The following is a 26,817-nucleotide window of genomic DNA, read 5'->3' on the forward strand; positions in this document are numbered from 1 at the left end:
TAATACATAACTCAAAAGATTGGGTCATAACTGACTTTATATCTGCAAAGAACTCCAATCTGTGCATACAGCAGTGGGACAGATATGAAACTGCCACACATTTGGTCGCAAGAAATTCAGTGATTTTCCCAAAATCAGTAAATCTGATGTCAAGTCCCCACTCGCCAGGGGTTGAGAAATTAAATCCTAGGTTCTGGCATAAGTAACATTTGGACTGAGCTAAACCCTCAATGCCAACAGGAAGTTAATAAATAATGTCCAAAATTACTAAGAATTAGCCTAACTGCTATTTCTATAAAAGACCATACTGTATGGAAATATGGGTATAAGTACCAGAAGAAATAGATGAAAAGGGGTTTCTTTAGGAAGAAAAATGACATAGTGATTAAGACAGAGAACAGTTTTTTATTGTTATAAAATACGTGCAGACATCCATCCTATAATAAAATTGACTATAGAAAAGACATCCATTTACTAGTTTCCATACACATAGAGTTTCCTTTATATCTATTATCTGTACTCAGGGTCAAAAAATTCTACTGGTTTGGAATCCTTAAGTGTTTCTTTGTACAGAACATTTTGCAGTTAGGCAAAACAAACTTACAGAAGCATGGAAGGCCATGACATAAAGATTGCCCAAGAGTTCCATGCACCAAAATATTTTCCTAAGCATTACCTGGACATCAGTCATTGTTCCTTTGTCCAAATTCTACCATGAATTCTGGATCATTAGACAAGTTGCTTCACCTCTGTGAGACTCAGATTTCTTATTTATAATGTTAGACCATTCAAACAGTTTTCTTCCAAAATCTGATATTATTTCTGTCTTTGCAATTGGCTATCAGAATGGAGACTGAAAGATTTCTGAAGCCACTTTCATATTTAAAGCATTGAAAGCCGAGCAGAGAGGATCTTTGTGTTTTCATCTTCCATTCCCATTTCTTAGATCCTTGTGATACAAAATAGTATGAGTTTCAGGGTCTGATGAAATCCTCTCTTGCCTCTCTCCTGGATTTCAAGAAAATAATCTAAAGACAGACACAACTGGGCACTGTGGGATCTGCAGACGGCTCATAAAACATAAACTGAGTCACTAACACAGCACAAGCAATGGACAGAAAGAAAGAAACAGCTTGAGGTTAGATGTCTGAGGATTTTCCAAGAAAAACCAAGAACTGCATCTTAGGGTGCATTTGATACTGATGTTTCTTTCTTGATATCATATTGGGAAGCTTGAAAACCTTCAGTATTTACAACACCAGTAAATACTAAAATTCATTGTCTTAAATAATTCAGAGGAAAGAGAGCTTAGTTTTATTGTATGTTGAATTACACATTTTCAAAAGTTAGTTTCAAAAATTACTCTGCAGACAAGATTTACGGAAGTATGGTTTATTTTAGGGTCGGCTCAAATATTTTAAAACAATCGTGAGATTATTGTAATTTTTTAAAATAAAGTATGTTTCTGTTTAAAATCCTGTAAACCTTGATTTCCAACCAGGTTTCCTTAGAAGACAAATATTTTTGTTGCTATCGTAAATCTCAAATGACTCTTCCTTTTTCAGATTTGCTCTGCACTCCCAGTTCTGGGGCCATAAAACCATCCACACAGACATGCAAAAGACCTATCTGGTCCTCCGGGGTGTCCCTTTTCTCACGAAGCATTGCTCAGAATTCTCCTCAAAGGCATATTCTCCAGCGATTCATACAACCTTACAATAACTCAAGAAACTGTGCATCCAGGGGCGCCTGGGTGGCTCAGTCGGTTAAGCCTCCGACTTCAGCTCAGGTCACAATCTCGCGTTCTGTGAGTTCGAGCCCCGCGTTGGGCTCTGGGCTGATGGCTCAGAACCTGGAGCCTGCTTCCGATTCTGTGTCTCCCTCTCTCTCTGTCCCTGCCCCATTCATGCTCTGTCTCTCTCTGTCTCAAAAATAAATAAAATGTTAAAAAAAATTAAAAAAAAAAACTGTGCATCCATAGCTCCTTTTAAGAAGATATACCACAAATTTCCATCATTACAATTAAACTTACTTTTCCCCCCAAACCCTACTTTTCTCATGAGCCTCAACTTCACTCTTGTGTGCCTCTCACACAGTCTGTCTTTGCTTGGCAATAACATCTTACAAATTCTTTAATGGCTTTTTGTTTGCTTGTTTGTAAGGCATTTAGCACCACCATAGAAGTTTGTCCCCAAATCCTCTGCATTTCCATAGCATCCGGGCATTTCTTCTCTGTTGTATTTGTTCTGAGCAGGAGAAAAAAGAAAGAATTTTCTCTCCCAGTGCCTCAGTTACTGCAGTCAAATACCGGCACAAAGCCTTTTCCTTTGGGACATCGAAGGAAAATATTTTCCACTTGGGACCCCCAAGCTCCTTCATATTCCAGTCTTTCTTTTCCAAGTTGGGAAATAGTAGACATTTACTTTACTCAATTCAACAAACATTCCTTGACTGGCAGATATGTTCCCACCAATGTCCCAGGGGCTGGAGACATCACAGGAGCAGGGAAGGCCAAGTCCTTGTCCCCAAGGAAGCTAACACTCTAGGGAGAGACAAACAACAAAAAATAAAGGGTTGTGTAATGTCAGGTAGAGAACAGCTAGGGAGCAAAATAAAACACAATAAGGGCATACAAAGTGGCGGGTGCTACCTCAGATAGGATGATGGAAGAGCTCTGTGAGGAGATGGTATTTGAACAAAAGCCTGAATGAAACAAAAAGTTCAAATCAGGAAACGTGAGAACATAATATGGTATTTCGCACACGTGGTAAATATAGCTGGGCTGCAATTTTCCTTCTGGGCAAAGAGAAACTTACTAAAACTCCTCATTTCGTTTTCCGCAGACTAGTGTTACCACTTCCCCCAGGTTTAACTAAATACTTCCATTACTCAAATGAACATTGAGTGCCTGTTGTCAGGGGGGTAGACACCCTGTGCCCTTGTCCATTGGAGGAAGAATTAAGAAAGAGTCAAGTTGAAAGGGAATGTTACAAGTCCTTGTAGGGAATAGTGCCTTGGTAATCTATCACTATATAACAAGACAACCGAAAACTTAATGAATTACAGCAATTTAATATCTCTCACGATACTATGGCTTGAGGGACTCAGCGGGACACTTCTGCTCTACTTACTCGGGGTCTCTCACGCGGTTGCCGTCATGTGATGAGCGAGTCTGGTGTCTTCTGAAGCTCGAGTGGGCTGGAGCTTCCAATCTGGTATCGTCCGTCTCGTGCCCATTACCTAAAAGCTCCTCAGTGACGCCTCACTCTTCTTCGTGCGGCGCCTGGCCCTCCGACTCCCTTTGCGTGGCTTCTCTCCCCAGCAGGACACTCAGACTTCTTGCATCCAGACTGGCTTCCAAGACCACAGAAGCAGAAGCTGCCTGGCCATCTAGCGCAGCTTAGGTAGTATCACTTCTCCCACATTCTATTGGTTAAAAGGGCGCCACAGCACCATTCCTGGTCACACTGGGAGGGGACTGCACAAAGATGTTAAGTAGAGGCAGAGTTCACTGGGGACCATCTTTGGAGACAGCTGCCACCTACAGCAATCTGATGTGACTTTGCCCAAGTGGTATGTTTAGTCAGCGGCTGAACCAGAATTCAAGCAACGTGTTTCTTCGTTCTGTTTTCCTTTTTCAACCTGATCTGAGCCAAAATTCTTTTTGAGCCCAAAGTAAATAATATGAAGTTCAATGACACAAAATGCCATGAATTCCCTATACTTCCCACTTGGTCTCCTCCTTTCTAAGCCAGAGCCTTCCTGCAACATGCTGTTTGTTTTGTTCAATTATGGTATATATGTATGCTATATCTCTAATTATAGCATATATATGGTATGGTATATATATGTAATATATATAATTATGGTGTGTGTGTGTGTGTGTGTGTGTGTATTCATGTCCAGAAGCACTTATTTAACAGTGTTTGCAGCTCAGAGATAAGTTCCAGACACCATCACCAGTATTTCAAAGAGCTACTATTCAGATACATTAGCCAAAACGTGAAAGATAAGGCAAAGAGAAGTCATGTCTTTTCAATGTCATACTAGGGCATGCCTTAATAAGCCTGCGAAAAGATTATTCAATTATCTAGGAGAACATGCCTGTGTTTGACTTTGCCGTCCATGAATTCTATCCTCTGATAGAGATTTCTGTCCAGGAGAAACACTAATGATTTCTGTCTAGCACATAAAATAACCCAGAATTTTTGGTTTTATTTGCCCTGTAGGGCATTAATGCATATCCAACCTAGCAATTTATTCTAACATTTTTTTAAAATGTTTGTAAATAAATACTCAGTTCCTCAAATCCTCTGTGAGCCAGCTCTACCATCTTACTGTCTTCCTCATTAACGAGTTGAAGAAATCTTTGACACAAGCTCATTCTACATTTCTATGAGAGTTAGGTTTTCACCTTTCTGGAAATTATACTTTGACACTACAAAGGTTCCAATGGAACTTCCTGGGGGCAAGAGACCAAGGGCAGCAGTGGCTGACACAGGCTGTGGGCCATCATTCTTGTCTACGCAGAGTTGGTTGACTGTCTTATTTGGCAGTAAAATTTTGCCAGAATTATTCATGGGAGCTTCACTTCACAGTGCTCAAGGCTCTTATTCTGAGATTCAGGCAGCTCAGGAAGGAAAACGCTGAGCGCTTAAATTCCAACTGGATTTTTACTACCTGGAAGAAAAACACCAAGATGAGCAAAAGGAAAGAGCAACCAGCAGAACTTTCTGGAGAAAGGCCACCATTTCTACTAATTCAATACTGGAATCTTTGGCTTTTGATTGAAGAAATTAGCAAGCCCTATGTACCCATAGCATAGCACGTGTGAGAATTACTACAGGAAAATCTCACCTAGCCCCAGGGCATGCTTTTCTATGGCTCCACTCAATGGCTATTTTGAGTTCTCAAGAAGTGTAGAGGAATCTGGCACTCTGTCTCCACCACATTACTGGGTGCGTTTTCCTCACAAGCACATATATTTAGCAAAATCTCATGCCATACAAGTGGGAGTATAAGACATGTGGTGTATTGTATTTTCCTTCACCTGAGCTTTCTTTCTATTTTGAGTCCCCGTTGTGTTGACTAGCGGAAACACAATCTGATTCAACTCAGAGCCAGTTCTGTCCCTACCCCTATGGGTGCAGGTACAGTTCAACAGGATGTTGAGAATGCTGGGGCACTGTGTGTGGCTGGTAGTCAACATGGCCTGTCTCCTCCGGCACCTGTTGGGCTGTGGGTAGCTGCTGTCACTATACCCCTCACTTCCGGCTTCTGATCTCCCCCAGGGCTGACTACCAGCTGAATCCTGGGGACTTGGATCTCCCAGAAGATATAGTTCTGTTCTCACAGCTTTCCAGGGATTCTGAAGCTAGCTGCTCCTGACCCATTCTGTCTAGATGTCCCACAGAGATATTTCTAGTCTACGGCTCTTAAACCACTAAGAGTAGTTTAAGAAAAATTATCCACAACTTGAAAATAAGATGAAAACATGGTTTAGTGCTCTTTAAAATTAATTGTGGAGTATCATCGAACAAGCCCTCTTATAAGGTCATCTGATCCTCTATCTAGGATAGTGTTTCTCAACTCTTTTTCATTATCCCTTTCCCCAAGAAAAAAAAGTACTTACATTCCAGTTTAATTTTAATTAATTAATATAGGATAATTAATTTAATTAATAATGAACTGGTTGACTAATTGGTATAATTTACCCTTAATAAGAGAAAATAAATAATCAAGAAGAAGATTGAACTTTGGAGGGCCACGTACACTTGTAATACCGAAGATTTTTTTTTTGACCACCAAGAATGAATTTTCATTCCAAGGTGCAATACCACCTCTCAGTTGAGAATTCATCATCAAAAGAGAAGCAACTTCGGCTTACTACTTACTATTAATGAAGGTCCTGAGTCTTACAGGAAATTGGTAAGTTGCACATTATCTTTGTCCAATAAAGTTTAAATTATTTAAATTATTTCCATTCAATAGAACAGATAATCCCAAAACTTAGGATAGTGTTGCCCTATAAGAATGCATTATTCACTGACAGGTCAGTTTCTTATACTCTCCATGCAACGAACTTTACCATCCAACTGGTTCCTTTATTAATGAATTAAATTCATTTTTGTCACATGCTCACTATATATTTCTACTAGAGTTATGTTTTTAACTTGGAGAAAATTATATGTTGATATTTGCCATTTTAAGAAATTATAACCTAGGGGCCCCTAGGTGGCTCCCTCAGTTAAGTGTCTGACTTTGGCTCAGGTCATGATCTTATGGTTCCTACGTTCTAGCCCCACGTTGGGCTCTGTATTGGCAGCTCAGAGCCTGGAACCTGCTTCGGATTCTGTGTCTCCCTCTCTCTCTGCCCCTCCCCTACTCATGCTCTGTCTCTGTCTCTCTCTCAAAAATAAATAAACATTAAAATAGTTTTTTAAAAAAAGAAATTGTAAACTATCTACAAAGAAGATCGCATAGGTCCTCTCCGTTCTCAGATCCCTACCGTCTCCAACTCATCAGGAACCTGCCAGGGTGGGGGCAGAACATGGGGCATCTAACTTTCATTATCCTTTCTCTGACATTTCTCCATCCCTATCTTTGATAATCTTTATCTTCTATTGGAAGTTTGGGGATAGAGAGAGTAAGTGAATTTCACTGGAAAGAAAAAATTTTTCTAAGGGTCATTCAGGGCTTAGATTTCATGGCTCCAACACCCAGGTCTTAAGAATCAGATCAAGTTTTTGAACCTCAAAAACCAAGAAATTAACTATTTTGTTTTCTCCTTCTGCTTGTAACAAACTGTACCCATGGTAAGATGCTTTGAGGTCTAGTTTGAAGAAGAAAGGGTTGGAGGGTAAAAAGATACCACCAAGGAGGAAGCAACTCAATAAATATAAAGATCTATTATAGGTAAATAAATAAAATAAGATAAGGCTATTTTTCTACCATTAACAATATTAATAAATGTTTTATCTCTATAGGTTAAATCAGGCTACACACTGTTTAACTCTGAAAGTCATGGCTGCTGACTTGCTGGAGGTCATTTACAGTTTTTAAAGAGACTCCAGACAGAAGACTTAACAGAGTTGTGGATCTTAGGAGACCCAGGACTGTCGCTATCTGGTGCAGGAAGTCAGAGCATCAGTTCCTTTGGTAATGCTCTCTTTTTCTAATCTATGTTATCCAAATGAGAGCACTGGAAGTAGAGAAGATACTCTCTTGTTCAGTTGTCTCTTGTTCAGTTGTCTCTGAGTGTATCCCCCCAAAATAAGTGGGTAATAGGAATGATTGTTTGTCAAATTATTTCTCCTCTTTCCTTTGCCACTGAGAAAACAAACCCTAGGGAGCCAGTCTGTGACATCCTCAAAGGTTATCCTGGCTGAGCACAACACCTCTTCCTTTACTTTCTGCCTTTTTCCTCTCACCACTTCCCTAACATACACGCAGCCCATGGCCATCCTTTCCACAGCGACATGCCCCCATAAAATTATCAGGGGGTTCTGTACCTCAGGGAGACTCCCATTCAACGCATTACCTTTCCCAGGGTTCTAAATCCTGCCTTTAACTGTGCAGGCTTTGGTAACCAGTGCAGAGTATTTCAACCCTCAGTGAATGGGGTAAGGATGTCAATGTGGGAGCTGCCAGAGGAACAAAGCTGACTCTACGATCTCCACAATAATATTGTCAGCCGGCAGTAATAAGGACAAGTGACTCCAGTCCCCCAAGGGATATGCTAATGTGTGCCAAGTTGATATTCTTGGCCGGCACTTTCACCTCTCACTTGGGGTTCTAATAGAAATCCAAGTTCTAGCAATTCCTCTTGCACTGAGAAGGGAAAACATTAACAACATGGAGGGAGCACTGAGCGCTTTCGGTACGTGTGTGTTAGTGAGCCACTCTAGTGCTGTGTGCTGCCATCTCTGTCCCCCTGCCATGGGCAGAAGGGAAACCATGAAGATACAAAAATGCAGCACAGTTAAGAATATCAAAATTAACGCGAAGTATAGGAAGACAAGTACCCAAGTTGAAAAGTGTTTTTAAAATAAAAGACTGGCTTCTGCTTCCAGCCATAACAGAAATATAGGTATTAGATTTATCCTCACGAGGAAACAATGTGGAGCGAATGATTTGGACTCAAGACACCAGACATCTTGGAAGAGGTGAATGCACGAGGTCAATTTCACATTCTCCCTAGCTTTCAATTTGGTGCCACTTTTTAGATTTTTTTTTAATGTTCATTGATTCTTGAGAGAGACAGAGTGTGAGCGGGGGAGGGGCAGAGAGAGAGGGAGACACAGAATCCCAAGCAGGCTCCAGGCTCCCAGCCGTCATCACAGAGCCGGAAGCAGGACTCGAACTCAGGAATCGCGAGATCATGACCTGAGCCGAAGTCAGACGCGTAACGGACTGAGCCACCCAGGCGCCCCTTGGTGTCACTTTTTGAATGAATCATAGCACAGAGAAATAAAGACCAAATAAAGAGAAGTGTCATGATGCACAGAAAACAAAACTTCAAGGCTGCTTTAGGGTAGCTGGGATTTGTGAGGCAGGGTGAAAGCTAAAACTAGAAAAGAAATAAGTGGAGAATATTTTTTCAAGCTTGGGATAGGGAAAGAAATTTCAGGATACATACATGTCTTAATTATAGGAAAAACTGATAAATTGGATTCATCAAAATTAAGATACTTTGCTCTTCAAAAGACACCATCAAGGAAATTATCAGACAAACAATAGTTTGGAAGAAAAAATATATATATATATACACATATATATGTATATATCTATACATATATATGTATATATCTCTGTATGTATATATATATTCATATATGACAAAGGGTTTATGTATATATATTTTATAAAGAACTCATAACTCAATAACAACAAGAAAGCCCTTTTTTTTTTTGAGTGGGCAAAAGACAGATTCTTCAAAAGGAAAATCCACAAATGGTTAATAGATACAGAAAAAAATGTTCAACATCATAAGCCCTCAGGTAAATGAGGAAAGGAAATCCATAATGAGATACCACTACATACCCACCAGAATTGTTAAAATTTAAAACACCACTGCCAAATAAGGATGTTGAATAGTTGAAACTTTCATACATTTCTGTTGGGAAGCCACATTGCACACCCACTTTAGAAATGTGTGAGTGATTTTTGAAAGTCGCATATAACACAGGGTGCCTAGGTGGCTCTGTCAGTTAAGTGTCCGACTTTGGTTCAGGTCATGATCTCACAGGTCTGTGGATTCAAGCCCCTCATTGGGCTTTGTCCTCACAGTGCAGAGCCTGGAGCCTGCTTCAGACTCTGTGTCTCCCTTGCTCTCTGCCCCTCCCCCACTCACACTCTGTCTCTCTTTCTCTCTCTTTCACGAAAATAAACATTCAAAAAAAATAAGTAAAAAATAAAGTTGCATATAACATCTACTTTTAAGACCCAGCATTTCCACTGGGTATATTGAAAAGAATTGTATACATATGACCACCAAAGATATGTATAAGAATTTTCATAGTAGTTTTCTTCAACTGGAAACAATGCAAATACTCAGTAACGGGAGTATAGATAAATAAATTGTAGTTTATCATAACAATGGAATTTTGTTCAACAATAAAAGAATGAACTCTTGATAGGTGCTACCACATGGCTGAATCTCAAAAGCATTATGCTGAGCAAAACGATCCAGACATAGAAGAGTTCTTACTGTATACTTCCAATTATTAAAAGTTCTTAAAGAGGCAAAACTAATCAAAGGTGGTAAATATCAGAGCAATGGGTGCCTGGTACAAGGTGCGGGGATTGACAGGGAAGGATACAAAGGAACTTTGGGGTGATATCCCAGAAGTTGACACGGTTGTGAGTTACACAGGTGTATATATTTGTCAAACTCATGACACAGTTTGCTTAAGATCTGTGTATTTCGTTGTAGGTAAATTATACCACCTTGATTTAAAAAAAAAAAAAAAAGGAAAGCAGAGGGATGCCTGGGTGGTCCAGTTAGTTGAGCGTCTGACTCTTGGTTTTGGCTCAGGTCATGATCTCACAGTTCGTGAGTTTGAGCCCTGTGTCGGGCTCTACGTTGGCAGTGTAGAGGGGTTCTCTCTCTTTCCCTCTCTCTCTTCCCCTCCCCTGCTCACTCTCTCTCTCTCAAAAATAAATAAACTTTAAAAAAAAAAAGGAAAAGAAAAAAACCCTCAGGCACAATAAACAAAAGAACAATTCACAATATGGGAATTGCAAGTTGGGAAAGAGTATGACCCCAGTGACGGAAGTAAAACTTTATTTTGCAAATCAGAAGGTTTTCTTTATTTGTTTACACCAAATTGATTGAAGACCAATCAATTGGAGGCTGACAGTCAAAAATGTTTTTGATGATAGATCAGTGTGTATTTTTATCATAAAACCCAGAGGATTTCAAAAAATTGGATGGACACAAGACTTCTTCTACCCATATGTACTTATTTATGTTCTAATATTTCTCAGCGTTTTATTTCTATAAAAATGAAAAGGAAAATACGAAGGGAAAAGGAAGAGAGAAGTCTAGGGTAAAGGATTTGATGGTGCACAGCAATGAGTTAACTTCTTTCTCTGTGAACCACAGACTACGCTTTCTCATCCCATCCTTTCATCTGTTCTTGAGGTCTTTGAAGTCAGAAATGCAGAAACCAAGTCCTCAACAATGTGGTTTGTAGCTACCATTTCTTTGGCATACACACAGCATCCTCTCTCTTTTCTAGTGGTGGTAAATTAATAGTCTTCATTGCTTGGCTAACCATGTTGCTAGAAAATGAGTCCAGTATGTTAGAGAAAAGGAATGAACACAACTGTGTTAAAACAACAAAGCATAAATGCCTCATTTTTCCTAGGGAGTAGAAACATGTTAAGCCCAGATTTTATTTATTTTTCCAAGTGGCATCTGAGAAACTGTTTGTCATGCCAAATCCTAATGCGGCAAAGATTCAAAGGGATTTTTGTCACTTATCACTTAAAACCCAACCAAGGTGGCCAGTTCTTAACATCGGAGATAGCCTCTTATACCACACCTTCTCTTAGTGGTCAAGAGACACCCGTTTCTATTTTTTTTAAGTTTCTGTCATATTAGGAAATTTTTTTTAACTCCAGAATAGGTCACAAAACTGTAGAATATTTTTAATGGTGGCACTTAGCGAATTAACACTATTAATACTATTAACACTGATAATTTGCTGTTAGAAAATCACCAAAAAATATAATTATGAAAGTTCCAACATAATTATAGCATTTATGAAAATATCTTTCATGATGCACTTCTGGCCATGTGCTTTGATAAATGAAGTACATGTTTAAGATTTCAAAGCCAGAGGGTGGCTTACATGTTTGGAGTTAACATCAAAAGTACCTATGTGAGACCGAACTGTGAACTGAGACAGACTCTACATATTTCACGAGATTAACTCAACCTAGATCACAGATCTAAATGCCAAATGCAAAACTGTAAAACTTCTAGTACAAAAGATGGGAAAAAAAGTATATATGACCTTGGATCTGATGCTGAATTTTTATATGCAGCACCAAACGCACAATTCGTAGAGAAAAAAAAAAGAGTAGATTTTGCTAAAATTAAAAACTGTTACTCCAGGAAAGACATGGTTTAAAGAATGAAAGCATAAGCCACAGACTGTAAGAAAATATTTGCAAACATGTCACTGATAAGAACTCATATCCAAAATAATCAAAGAACTTTGCAAACTCAACATCAAGAAAACAAACAATGCAGCTAAAATGGGCAAAGGATCTGAACAGGCATTTCATGAAATAAGACATACAGGTGGCCAATAAAGCATATGAAGAGATGCTCAACATCATTTGTAATCAGAAAATTACAACCTCAAGCAACGAGATACTACTATACACATATTAAAATGACCAAAATCCAAAAAGCTTATAGTATCAATTGCTGACAAAGATGCAGAGCAACAGGAACTCTCACTCACTGCTGTTGGGAATGCAAAATGGTACAGCTGCTTTGGAAGACAGTCTGGCAGTTTCTTTCAAAGATAAACATAATTTAAACATAAAATTCAGCCATCACATTGCTAGGTATTTACTCAACTGACTTGAAGACTCAGATCCACACGAAAGCCACCATGTAAATATTTATAGGAGCATTATTCGTACTTTCCCCAAACTGGAGACAACCAACATGTCCTTCAATAAGGAATGGATAAACGAACTGGCACATTCATACAATGAACTACTATTCAATCAAAAGCAATAAGATATTGAGCCATGCAAAGACACAGATGAATCTTAAATGCACATTGATAGGTGAAAGGAGACAGTCTGAAAATACTACACATTGTACAATTCCATCTCTAGGTCATTCTGGAAAAGACAAAACTGGTGAGCCAGGAACCAGATCCATGACTGCCAGGTTTCCTAGAGGGGAAGGGGAAAAGAGTTGCAGAATTGGTAAAATACAAAGATATTTTAGGGTAGGAAAACTATTCCATAGGCTACTGGAGCAAGAGATACATGACACTAGACATTTGTTTAAGTCCATAGAACTTTACAGTATAAAGTGGGAACCTTAATATAGAAACATGTAAACAAATCATTTAGGGGATCGAAGGATATGAGGATGGAACACAGAACATGACAAAATAACTGAATTAAAAATGTATGAAACAACTTCACTAAAAGGGGTGGGGAGAAAAGGTGCTGACCTAAGTCACTTTGGAAACTAGTGGGGTCTGTAAGATGAAGGGCAGAAGGAACTTCACGTGAGTGCTGTGCTTTAGCAAAGCTGTTTCCCATGAGGGTCTGAGTTAACAATCCTGAAAGTACTGTGCATGCACGCTGGAATCGAACAATTAAGTAAATGATTGGCAGATGGGGGGGAGCCAGATTTCTCACTGTTGGAGTGGGGATGTTACAGACAGACAAGATTAGAGGGATCCATGTGGCAATCTACCAGAGCTAGAGACAGAAGTATGAGCTCCTGTTTGGTTTAATATAGAAACAAATATTGACATATAGGAACGTTCGTAGACGAGGGTACATACGCACATATATTGCCTTGTTCTGTGGCTCAGAGGCCCCAGAAACAACAAGAAGCACACAGTAGCAATGAGCACCCTTCCTCTTGCCCTGCCCCCACCACTTACCCTAGACACTTCATCCTGAAGACTCACAACAGACTAAGTACCCACTTCTCTGATCTCTAAGTACTCCGTGCAACTCATTTTCTCCATTCCCATGTCCTGAGATGATCAGATAATAATTTTGGGTTTTTTTTTCAGCCACTCAACACTAAGCTCTCCACCGGCTGGGAACTATGTCTTACCACCTTGCATCATCAGTCGTTAATATTGTATTCATGGGAGGAAGTGTTGCACTCAGTTCCAAAGCTCTATGTACTTTCCAAGTTTCTCAGTCTCAATCTGAGCAGATAGCAAAGCCTCTCCTCTCCAGACCCAGGTGGGTTTGCTTTTCTTCTTATGAATTGGCGGAAATCAGAAGAAACAATGCCAACAAACTGCCACTTAAGTAAAAAAAAAAAGGTTTATTGCCTTTAACCATAAAAATATCTGTTCCAATGAGAGTACTATGCCTCAGCAAAGCTGGGTCCCAACATCTAGTGGCTTTGGAAGGTTCTGTGTCCAAGCTCCTGCTGCTTCCTTTTTGTTTGTTTGCTTTTAAAGTTTATTTATTTTGAGAGAGGGTGTGCATGCACGTGCACACACACACAAGTTGGGGAAGAGTAAAGAGAGGGAGAGAGAGAATCCCAAGCAGGCTCCACGCTCAGCACAGAGCCCAACACGGGGCTCGATCTCATGACCGCAAGATCACAACCTGAGCCGATATCAACAGTGGCACCCTTAACCATTTGAGCCACCCAGGGTCCCCTGCTGCTTCTCGATCTAATTGTACGATCATTGAAAGCCCAGGACCCATCCCATCGAGCACAATCAAGAGAGGATCTCAGAATGGAGTGCTGAAATGGGAAAGGGAGTTCACAGACCGGTCCTGACTTTCGTGACCACAACCATTTCTTTTGAGTGAGTCGTTTCTGTGGTTTCCAAAGGACCAGAAGGCTGCCATTCCAAAAACTGGACTCTCGTTTATTAATCTGCATGAGTCCATGACAAATTGTTCCTCTGATTCTTAGAAATTAAGAGGGGAATGGAAGTTAGAAAATTAACTTTTATTAACCCAAAACATAGAAGAATCCAGATGAACAATACTTCTCTGCTCTTTTCTTTTGCCAAAACACCATCCCTACAACTCTGGGCTGAAAATATCAGACATTTTCCTGTAGATAGCAGTTGGTGGGCTAGCATCCAAGGCTACAAGTGTGAACTGAACGTATATGTGTACCAAGCATTCAAAACCACCCTCAGAGACCATGATGAACATGGGCAGGACCCAATATAAATATCTTTTCAATAAATGACTAGATAAATGAATTGATCTTATTGACTAATAGTTTTATAAGGGGGAGCTTGGCCAAGACAGGAATGAAGGATGCATTTTAGGGCAGAATGGGAAATAACATGGGAGCGAAAAAAGCAGTATTAAGTGACTTAAGAGTGGCTTGATATTAAGTAAATGCAGTGAATTTTGGCAGAAAAATTATAAAATATATTCTTCCCAAAAAGTTACGAGGGTTTAAGTACAAAAGTGGTCCAGAAATCACAGAACGATTTAGCTACTGGGAGAAGTATATGAACAAATCAAACTTTGGAACAGTGTTATGAAATTTTATGGAGAGCCAAAAGGGTTTCAACAGAATAAATCCCTTCTTTTGTGGATCAAACAAACGTCATCACTCTTGCCTTCCATAAACTCCACCCACAATATTTGTGTTTGTTCTGTATTGGGGTCCAGGCAACAGTATTTTTCATAAGTGGTCCCAGTTCATTCTTATTTGCAATCAGGGTGGAGATGCTGTTATATACAAACTGCAGATACAAAAGGCAGGAGCACAGCACAGTGAGGCAGAGCACAGTCAGATCTTTTCCTGACCCGTTTTATTTTCAGTCTTTTACTTAAAGGTTAGTAGCTTGATATTTATGTGATCACTATGCAGGCAATTGGTTACTGGGCTGCTATTTTCACTCTTGCCTGGTGCCTCACAAGTATTAGGGATGGTCTAGAACCCCAATCACATGCTACAGGAAAGTGCACATCTCTCTGCACCTCACTGGGTCTGTTTGCCTTGAAAGCATTTCAGAAGCAGGGAGAGAGAGATCTGGGGTTGGGTGTGGACACAGAATGCCAGGTGATTTGAACCCAGTTCTGGCTTTCTCGATCCTCACCCAAAGCCTTTTCTGAGACTGCTTCCTCCAGCCTCTTGGAACGATAAACTCCTGGAAAGCCCCAACATCATCAACGACTTGCAGAGAGGGAAACAGGTTCATGGAGAGGAAGGGTCTTGACTAATCCAGGGACAACAGACAACCTGAGCTAGCCCATACTCCCCTGCCCCCTGGCCATCCTTCTCTAGGATGAGCTAGGAACTTGGGCTCCCCAAATAGTCCTCTCCATCCCCCTTGGTCAGGTTGAGGGGTGCCATTTTTCTGAGCCATAGTATTCTGGTCTGTGAAGACACTCAAGGATGAATTGTTCCTAGGTTGAGTTTTGCAGCCCTAACCAACTACCTCTTCATGCAGAGGCAGACAAACAGCCACACAACAGTCCTGTGTGCACAGTGCTCATGGATCACACGGCCATGGAGTCTGTGTGTTCTGAACGTGCCATGTGATCATTTAAATCCTAATTGGAGCACTAAGCCTGCATATCTGATGTTTGAGGGCCCTGGCCCGCAAACAGGCTGAATTTGGGGACAGAGACGTCTCCCTTTACATGGCTTCACTACTCTTTCACCTTGCTATCCTCTCCCACCCTCAACAGCCCTAATCCCCCAACCACACTTCCAGATAGCTGTTCAGTGCAAGGTTCCAAGCCTGCTCTCTTCCTCGTCCATCGATGGTTCTACTCCCGACACAATAAGAAGTCTGAGAGGAAACAGTGCAAGGCTTGGGGAAGCCAAGCAGAAACCCTCACACCCCCTAGAAGCCCCTCACCCACAGCTTCTCAACACCCCCAGCCAAAAGCGGTTGACTATTTATCTAATTGCATGTCAGACTGTCATTGAATAAGACTGTGCTTTAGACCTCTGGATGTTTAAACATGTTTATTTCATTTGGACTTTAAAAGCAAATTTCCTCTTTCTGAAAATAATTCATAGGTTTAATTTGAAAAATATTCAGTCTTCAAAAGAGCGTCTTTCAATTTTTTTGAAGTTCAAGTTTCACAGAGTAAGAAAGGAAACCAACTGATGGAAACAAAATCCACTGAAAAAGGTAAAACATGTCCTATTCAAATGTAAACAGAAGGCAATTTAAAGCATATTTCACAGATAATAGATACCATAAATCCTTGTCTGATCCATTAACAAATAATTTTTCTGATAACAAACAGCTGAGTTTTATACGTAAAACCCCCGAATTCCTATTTTAGTCTTACAGTTCACATAGATTGATCAAGGTGGAATGCCTAGTGATGCCAGTGGGATTTCCCCGAATTTTGTGCACTTGAATTTCTAGTACCGGCATTGAGAGAAATCAGGAAAGAGTCCTTGGCTCTGAAGCAGGTATCTAAAAAAGATTTCTCTCTATTTTTCTTCCATTGCATTTCCCCTTTGCCCTACCTTGGTCAATGAATGAGAAGTTATCTTTAGACAATCATACTTGAGTTTCCGTGGTCTAGTTGCGGTTTATGTTGTTAAGTAGTCTGCCTTCAAAAGCAATTATGCTAAGCAAGAGAAGTCAGAGAGAGACAAACACCGTATGATTTCACTTACATGTGGAATTAAAAACAAAAGAAAACAGAAACAGACTGATAGATACAGAGAACAAACTGGTAGTTGCCAGAGAAGAGGTGGGGGGGGGGGCGGGGAAGGGCAAAATGGGGGAAGGGTATTAAGAGGTACAAGCTTCCAGTTATGAAGTAAGTTAAGTCACAGGGGCGTGATGTACAGCATAGGGAATATGGTCAACATTATCATACTAACTTTGTATAGTGACAGATGGTAACTAGACCTATCAAGGTCATCACCATTTCATAAGGTATAAAAATACCAAATCACTACGTTGCACACCCAAAGCTAATATAATACAGTAATTTAAGTTATAAACGATAAAAAGATTTTTTAAAATAATTCGTATCTGACCTCCAGTTTAAACTCACCGAACGCTAGACTACGGCCTGGCGGTTTTAACGAGCAAGATGGATCCCAGCACAGTCTACTCATCCCTGTTGATTTATGGCAGTCATAACAATGACCGAAATGCTCAGATTTCCCAGGCCAGCTTATATATAAATCAAGTCCAAATCATTGTCATCTTCAGCATCCTCTCTCTAACTAATTTACTGCATCTTGCCAAAAACTGGCCTAAGAGAAAAATCCACTGGGTTGACACAACACTTTTTCTTAGGCACGGATCCAGCATTCAACAAACTTAATTAGGAGCAAGGAATCCAGATCAAGAGCTAAGCCAGTTAAGCTATAGCCCTTGAGCTCCTGAATCAGGGAAATCTCTCCTAGGTATTTAAGCACGTGAGTTTCAAGAGAAGGGTTTAAAGGCAAAACGGGCCATACATTTCCACATACATTTGTCACGTTCATGCGACAGTCTAAGGGTCAATCACAGGGAGCGATGAGATGTATTCAAACGGCATCGGCTTAAATATATATATCCGACCACAAAGTTCCCCCAGACCTCAAGGGTCAGTTTCCTCCCCTTTGTGGCCATGTTGGCTTCTGAGTTATTATTATAAAGTGTCTATTTTGAACAGTGAATAAGTGATAATGCTAAACAGCCTCAGGGCACAGCCTAGAAAAATGATTGACGGAGCTGCTGTCAGCCCTGCTTTCCATCCTTGCACCGGTCTGAAATCCAACGTGCCTGTTTAAATGGAGCACATTAGCAGTTTTACAGGGACTAATAGGCTCGCCACATTGTTACTCAGAACCCGTGGCATGTCTCTGTGGGGGAGGGCTCAGATTTCACTAGGACATTTCACTAGTTATTAGGAAGGTGGGGTTTGCCTGGGCATTCCTTTACACAGCAAAGCTCTCATATCTGAGCCTTAGAAGTGTATCACTAAATAAAACAAAACTCCACCCCCTCTCAAGCCTGAATCTGAAGGTCTGCTAATCAGATAGCGTACCTGATGTCCTCTGAGGAAGTACCAGATGGAATGACTACGATCTGTCTTTACACTAATGAAAAGCACACAAAAAGAATTGTAGGTGTGGCACAGTGCCAGAAGATGCAGAACTTTCTTATTTTCCTTGGAGGGAGATAGGCTGCTGGAAGTTTGTTTCTGGTGGAGAATTGACGGAGTCAACTTATGTCGGATTCATTTTTTGCTTGGGAAAGTCACTGAAACGGAACCCTTTAGTTATATGGATGCAATGCGAATTTCACCCAATATCCTGAAAGAAGTGTCTAACTGGATTTTTTAGCCTGGGTGGGAGTTTGAGACTCTGTGAGGTGTTGCAGTGTTTCTTTCTGTACCCTTGGAATATGATGAAAAAGGGGTGAGAGTATTTGCATAAGAGTCATGAAATCTTAGAGCCAAAATTCTCTTGGAAGAGACTTGTTTCAGACCCAGCGTGTATCTATTGCTGGAACACCCCTTGGCCCAGTGTCACTGGTAAAGATGTACCGTTGTCCTATCCTGGTTAAAGCAAATTATTGGGGGTATTTTCTGGTTGTTAAGATGGAGAAATAGTTGGCAAACGGCCTAGGGGCTGGCTATCTGTATTTGTAGATAAAGTTTTTACTAGAACATGGCTCTGTCCATTTCTTTATTGTCTACAGCTACTTTTGCACTATAGTGTCAGAGTCCTATGGCTCCACACACCTAAAATATAGACTATAGAATCCTTCCTTAAAAAGTTTGCCTCCGCCTAGAAAAAAAAAGGAGTCCACTGTGTTAATAGTTGCATACTTTTAATTAGAAGATGTATTGATCGATTGTATTAGATGAGAGAGCGCATTTGGAGCAGAAAAGCTGCAACAGAGTCTTCTGTTAGAAGCAAACCAGCTTCAGCATAAGCCCAACCAGTGAGTTAGATGAGTATGTCGTACGATCACCATCCCCGCATCTTTCAGAGTTTCGATGGTGACCTTTCACTTTGGGACTTCCCCCAGCAGCGGGGCGTTGCTCCTGGTTTGCTATTTTGGCAGGGAGAGACAGGTAGAAGGACTTCCACTGGCCTCTTCCTACCACATTCGTCGGTACTCTAAGGCAAAAGGCCATTATATGGATTCTGCCAAGTGATGTGTGTATTACAGATACATTCTCGTAATGGGACATAACCACGAAATGTATTTAAGGTCTCCAATGAGCCTACAGTAGAGAAGACCTAGGGTAGAAATTCTGTGTGTTTTCCATCCCCCTGTAAGCCCTATTCTGACAATGGTTTTGTAGGTCTCCAGTAATTAGTGTTGACTTTATTAACCTATTGGACTTTATGTCCAATAACCCCCAAGATGTTTGGGTAGTTTCCTTTCCATAATCCATTTATCCCAATGAATGCCTGCTGGTCCTTCAGTGAAATCTAAGAGAAAGAATCACAATACTAACTTGTAACAGGTCCTTAGCCTCTAGGGTACCTGATCTGTCTTTATTCAACAGTCTCTATATTAGTATACAGACAGACTCAAACCTGAAGATTGGATGGGGGTCTTGGATTAACCACGCTTTTTATTGTCTGTATCTTATAATGTTTTGAGATCTCAAAAATCTCACTGGCAGGGAGAAACTGCCCTTCCCAGGGCTAACCAATTGTTAGAAACAGCAAAGTATTCAGCCAGAAGCACAATGGTTGGCTTCTTATGCAAACAACCAATCGGGAGTCTATTTGTCTGTTTATTCCTCTTATCTCTTTATCTAAATCTGTCACATCAAACTAGTATTTCTCTGGCCCTAAATCACTCCAGGGCCAGTTACCAGACAACTGGAGGCCACCACTATGGCCTAGAGTCAACCAGCATCATTCAAACTGGCCAATCCTAAACCGTTTACACTGCCCTGGCTTTCCCACCATAACCCCAATAAGGGCCATAGTTTAGGATTTCCCCTTACTCCTGCTTCTACCTCCAGACTAAAAATCTCCTGCTTCCCCTGTGGCCCTGTGTAGCATGCCCCTTTCTCCCAGGAAATATAAGTAGTAAAATTCTTTCAAATACCATTGATTTGTCTGTGTCATTACTCAGCTTTATAAATTAAGACCCAGGCAAAAAACAGGACCGTGTCTCCATTCTGGTAGCTCAAATCAGGCCTCTATTAACCACCTTTACTCTTTTATCAGTCCTATGAATCAAATTATATTTTAATGGGCTGCCCATCATTTCTATCCTACTGCTCTGTGATTAACTGACCATCATTGAAGATTCCTGTGGATCAGATTAATCTGGTTCAGATTCCACTTTTGTCATCTAGTGTAGTAACTACATAACCACCCTCTGATTTCCACACTCAAAACAGAAAACACATTAACATCGTACACAAAATCCTCAGCCGAAAGAGAAGGATTTTACAAAAGTGTCGATGCTTCTTTTCCACTATATTTATCAACAGGCTATAGTGAATATATCCAAATTAAAGGTGATAAATCCCCTCCAACATTCTCATCTTCAAGGAACTGGGATTTCTTCGTCTATATAAAACCATGGGAATCTTGACATCTCCGTTTCATTTAGGATGGCCACCATTGAATCCAGATTTCAGACCCTACAATAAGCAAACAGTTGGAACCACTCTCTACCACTTGAGTTAGGACAAGAAATACAGAATATTTGCTAAGGATGCCTGTATGAATAGGTTTAACTTTATTTAATATTATCTTCTTTCTTCCTTCATCTGGCTACCTGAGAATGCACTCCTATACCAATTCTCGGACATCAGGAAATGTGTAACTCGAGAAAGTCTTTCAGTGCTTTCCCAGATATTACTTGACTCACAACTGTCTCATGACTGTTTTGCAACAACGTGTCCTTAGCTACAAGGGCCCAGGCCTTGCCGCATTGTTGGATTTTCACAATCTTCCTCTACTTCCTTCAAAGTGAAGGGCTTGCAACCACTCCTGGTACCAACTTAGGTATCATTGAGGCTTCTCAAAGCAAAGCATCAACCCTGACTCACACAGGTACAAAAGAAAATTATTAAAAGACCTTGTGCATCTAGGGAGTGCCTGGGTGGCTCAGTCGGTTAAGAGTCCGACTTCGAGTCAGGTCATGATCTCGTGGTTGGTGGGTTCGAGCCCTGCGTCAGACTCTGCACTGACAGCTTGAAGCTTGGAGCCTGCCTCAGATTCTGTCTCCCTCTCTCTCTTCTCTCTCTCTCTTTCTCACTCAAAATTAAATAAACACTAAAAAAACAGATATTGCATATCTCAGACTTTTAAAGACGGGAGAACAGGTTTAGGGTATGCAATCAGGAACAATGCCTGAAATGTTGCAGAATCGTTAGCAAGGATGCTCCTGGCCAAGGCCATCAAGCAATAGGTACTACTTGTGAACCATAAACCTCTCCAGCCTGTGATGCTACCCTGAGACCACAGCTTCTGCTGCTCCAGGAACTCTTCTCAAAACCATCACTCCCCAGGGGTGGCTCGGTGACTCAGTCCGTTGAGCGTGCTACTTTGTCTCAGCTCATGATCTCAGGGCTCATGAGTTCAAGCCCCATATCGGGCTCTGCGCTGGCAGCTCAGAGCCTGGAACCTGCTTCGGATTCTGTCGTTCTGTCAAAAATAAACATTATAAAGTTTCCAAAATAACCCTCACTCCCCTGAAGGAGAACCTTCACAACCCTTACGAATCTCCAATAGACGCCACTAATTTGTGGATCCTGGACGGCATCCCCATGACTTTGCTGCAGGTAAGTCTCAGAAACGTAAAATAGTTTCTGCAAACCAAAGTGGGATCCGCCTCTTCCAAGGCTTGTAAAGGGAAGGAATTCCCCAAAACACAGGGAGGGAATTCAAATGCTGCGTCACCCCAGAAGCATGACCCCTGCCCACTGCTAGACGTTTTGTACATAGTCCAGCATAGTCCGTACATGTAATGGGTGCCTCATAATTGCTCAGAGAGGAAGTCTACACTCATTCTTTTCTTTCTCTTTGACTTTGGACAGCCACACACATTCCTTTTTTTTTTTTTTAAGTTTATTTATTTATTTTGAGAGAGAGGGTGCAGGTGGGAGAGGGGCAGAAAGACAGAGAGGGGGATACAGGATCTGAAGCAAGCTCCAGGCTCTGAGCCGTCAGCACAGAGCCCAATGTGAGGCTCGAGCCTACGAACCTCTAGATCATGACCTAAGCCGAAGTTGGATGCTCAACCGACTGAGCCACCCAGGTGCCCCACGTTCTTTTTCTCTGTGCAACTTGAGCTGCAATCATTTGTTCTTGACACAGAATCTTGATTTGTTTTCAGTGTGATTTTGTTTCAATTCACAGAACGTTACAGTTGCAAAGAACTTGAGATGTTAGCAAGATCTATCTTCCATTCAGCAGGATCTTCTATAGAATCCCTGAATAAACAATTAAATGGTGCCGGTCAGAGAAGCTAATTTGACAAAAGCTTGAATTTAACCTCTTAAAGCTACTCAATCCACCTCCTGGATATTTCTAATTGTTACTTGGTTCTTTCTTCTAGGGAGTTGAAATGTAATTTGCTATATAACTTCCACCTGTATGCTAATGATGCTCTTTAACACAGAACAAATTTACTCTTTTCCAAGTGGTAACTTTCAATAGAGCCAGACAGCTTTGGCTCCCCTTCCTCTTCCCACACTTAATATGGCTACTTCCCTCCAACCCCCTTCAAGTGACGAGATTACAAATGTCCATCTTGGCTGGTCATCTTGTGTGAAGTCCACCAGTTTACCACTACCTCATAAACTGGTATGGACATAAGTTGGGGAATACGCTTAAAAGCTATTTTTAATATATTCATCACTCATTTTTATAGGATTTCAGTCTATCCAAAATACCTACGGCACTGAAAGCACTGGCTTTGTGTGTTGTCTTTAGATGAAACAAGAAACTTAACTAACATTCCTCGACATTCTTTTGCCTCTTCGGGTGCTGTTTGGTTGTTTATTTTGCGTCTTACCATATGCTCCAGGAACTGTGGCTTCTTGGGGAAATCAAATCCCATTTTTCTTTTCCTCAGGTAATCTCATAGCTTGAGAGCTAAATTAGAAGGCTCATGGGAAACATTTGTAGTGGCTGCTTGGTCAACATCTGCAATGTGCAAGGCATTTGACACACCAAGGGAACTGCAGGGAGAGGGCAAAAAATACAGAGATGTGTGAATGGAAAGCACTAAGAGAAAAGAACTTTTGTTTGTTTTTGTCTTATGGTGGTGCTTTTTGTCGGTTTGTGTTCAGTGATTCTTGGTTTGCAAAGTTAAGCAACATTAGGGAAACACAATGAAATTAACATCTGTTAATTTCCTGAAGTGGGGGAAGAAATAGGAGTAGCAATTGAAACAGAGAAAGATAAACTTGTTAATTATAGCAGTTTTAATAACTTTATAATTAACTTTAATGAATCCACATTTAGAAAAGATTTAACTCCTCTCAAGATAAATACATCAGAAATGAACAAATCTCTTCAAGGGATCCAGAAGTGAATTGCCAACCTAATAGGACATTGATGAAATTGTATCTCCACAGCTCATTTAGCTTTCAGGTAAGGAGGCATCTATGTTTTATTTATGATCGTTAATGTTGTTCACAAGCTTGTTTACAATGAGTCAAAGTCAGTAAATTCATAAAACTTTACTTCTGCTTCTGAAATATATAGCAAACACACAGCATTTAACATTTGCCAGCTCTTGTTCTAAAAATACATATTTATATATAAACACATTTATATATAAATATATTTCTGCATAATATATATGTACATACATCTAGAGTTTATTAATTTTTTTATTTGAGAGAGAGAAAGCGTGGGGGGGGGGAGGGGCAGAGGGAGGGAGAGAGAATCTTAACCAGCCTCCATGCTCAGCACAGAGCCCAACACACGGGCTTGATCCCACAACCCTCCATCATGACCTGAGCTGAAATCAAGAGTCAGATGCTCAACTGACAGAGCCACCCAGGCGCCCCATATATAGTTTAAATATATACAAACTCATTGAACCTGAGACACAGAGAAGTAAAGTAACTTGCCCAAAGTCGCACAGCTAGTTATCGATGGAGCTGGAATTTGAACCCGAGTTGGCTGACCCCAGAATCCATGTTCTTAACCATGATACTGCATTGTGTCTCAGGACAACAAATGGAAAAAATCCTAACATTTTACTCGATTATTAAGGACAAGTGGTGTACTGACCCACTTTTTCAGTCCCAGAGAAAACTGCCTTGAAATGTGCCCTTCTCAAAAAATAAAAAGAATATGGGGCGCCTGGGTGGCGCAGTCGGTTAAGCGTCCGACTTCAGCCAGGTCACGATCTCGCGGTCTGTGAGTTCGAGCCCCGCGTCGGGCTCTGGGCTGATGGCTCAGAGCCTGGAGCCTGCTTCCGATTCTGTGTCTCCCTCTCTCTCTGCCCCTCCCCCGTTCATGCTCTGTCTCTCTCTGTCCCAAAAATAAATAAAAAATGTTGAAAAAAAAATTTTATAAAAAAAAATAAAAAGAATAAATGATAAAGTGGGAATTCTTACGGTGCTTCATGAATTATGTGTGTCATTTTGCTTTGCCACGCCAAATATTGAGGAGAGCGGAGTAAAGTTGCATCTTCTGCTGCATTAAGGCTCTCTTGGGTCTGAGAAAACATCTTTACGGTCTTCAAGATGCCAGTTAATGACGTCCAGTTTTTCAGACTTGAGACGTATGTCACTCCAGAGCATGTCACTTAGCCATAAAAATTGATAGTGGTTGGTTCATGTTGTAAGTTAAATAACAATTTATCAACCCATATAACTAATTTAAGGTGTCTTTCAGAAATAGAGCCGCATGTGCATGCCCTGATTTGTCCCAACAGCCAGACCAAAAGGGCACCATATTGCCACCATAAAATAGATTTTATCTTTCTGCCTCTAGTGCAATATACATCTCAATTCCAACATGATAGCCCAGAGGGCAATATGCTCTGCTTGCCATCATAGATACCAAACAGACCTATGGAAAAAAAGAGCATAGGAGTCAAATTTGAGCAGGAAAAGAATGGATGAAAGAGTGAGGTTTTGAAGGGTTACTTATGAGCTTTTCTTTGTCCATAAGAACTATTTTACAGTAAGACACAGAGAAAGATTACAGCTTCAAGTTTAAACCGACAACATATTTTGCATTAGCATCTTTGTTGGAGCTCAGGGGACAGAGTGAGAGACTGATTCCCAGTGTGCACAGCAGGATTTCAGTGGGTTTCACTGGCTTGTTCATGTACTAGCGCCCGATCAGGAAGCTACACTACACTTGTGTTCCTGGCCTCATACTTCATTATTTTACTAAGGTCACATTGCTCATCTCTGCTGTGTCCCCAATTTCCCTTTTTTTATGGTGTGAGAAACTAACAGTATCTCTTCGCATGCTTAGGATTTGGGAAGTAATTGATTGACACTTGAACTCGACCTTGTCTTTCTCCACTGCATTTTGATGTAGTTTATTGGCATAAACTGACTTTAAGTAATTTCGAGAGCTCTTTTCTCAAAAGCCCTGCTCCAACACCTGATGAATTGGTACATAATGATGCCATTAGGTTTTTATAAATTGCTATTTCATACTTCGGGTTGATGCTATTGACTGAACACATTTATTCTATCAATATACCTTTCAGTAAATACCAGCATAGCTGACAATCTTAAACATATTAATCTAGTGTTTTCCCATTAAAGTGTTCGAAGTGGTTGGCATCATGTGATAATCTAACTAAAAACAAGCCATGTTCCTATAGACGTTGTAGGTAGACCCAAAAGGAAAACTGTAAGTCATTGTCTAAAATCTTCAATTAAATTTGTGGCATTAGAGGAGAAACTTAATTAACTTCTGCCTTCAAGAAGTTTAATTTTCGTCAGCCCCTGGTGAGCTCAGAAGTGCTTGGGGAAAAGACTGATAGAGTATTTCCAGAATAAATAAAGGAAGAAATGTTCTTGAAAATCCTCAACAGAGTTGACTGACTAGAAAATAAGGCATGGAGAGGCTTCGAGAGAGAAATGGCAGCTTGGAAGCAAAGGACCTACAAGGACTCTTACTGATTGCCTGTTAAGCAAGCTACTGTGCTAATCAGTCACCTATGAATGATAAACAGAAAGAAATGAAGCTACTCTTCCTGTTGAAAGTTAGTGTGACCTCACTGAGGCCAGAAGAGGGAAAAGGGCAGAGCCCACAGGGTGCTTTCCCAGACCTTCTTCACTGCCCAGCTTGGCTTGAGGACCAGTGGTGTCATCCAGGCACCGCCACTGACCCCTGGGGAGACCACGGGGAGCTCCAAGGTGAAGTATACTCATCAGTAAGAAAAGCGCAAATCTTCATTGCAGGGTGGCTTTGAATACTAAATAGAGAAAATCTGTAGAGCACTTAGTAGGCAGTTCTGGTTTCTGCTTCTGCATGCAAAAAGTGTGGAAGTTGCCTTGCTACCCTAACAAGTAAAAAACTAAACCAACTAAAAAATCAACAACTCTTCTTAGATCTGTGAAAGAAATGAGGTCACTGGGCCACCCGCTGTCCCCCAAGACTGGAGGCACTGACACGTGAGAACAGAGGATCACAGCTTACTAGAGCAGAGCCTCATGGCTGAAGTCTCCAGG

Source organism: Lynx canadensis, chromosome D4, assembly GCF_007474595.2.
Source record: "Lynx canadensis isolate LIC74 chromosome D4, mLynCan4.pri.v2, whole genome shotgun sequence".
NCBI lineage: Eukaryota > Metazoa > Chordata > Mammalia > Carnivora > Felidae > Lynx > Lynx canadensis.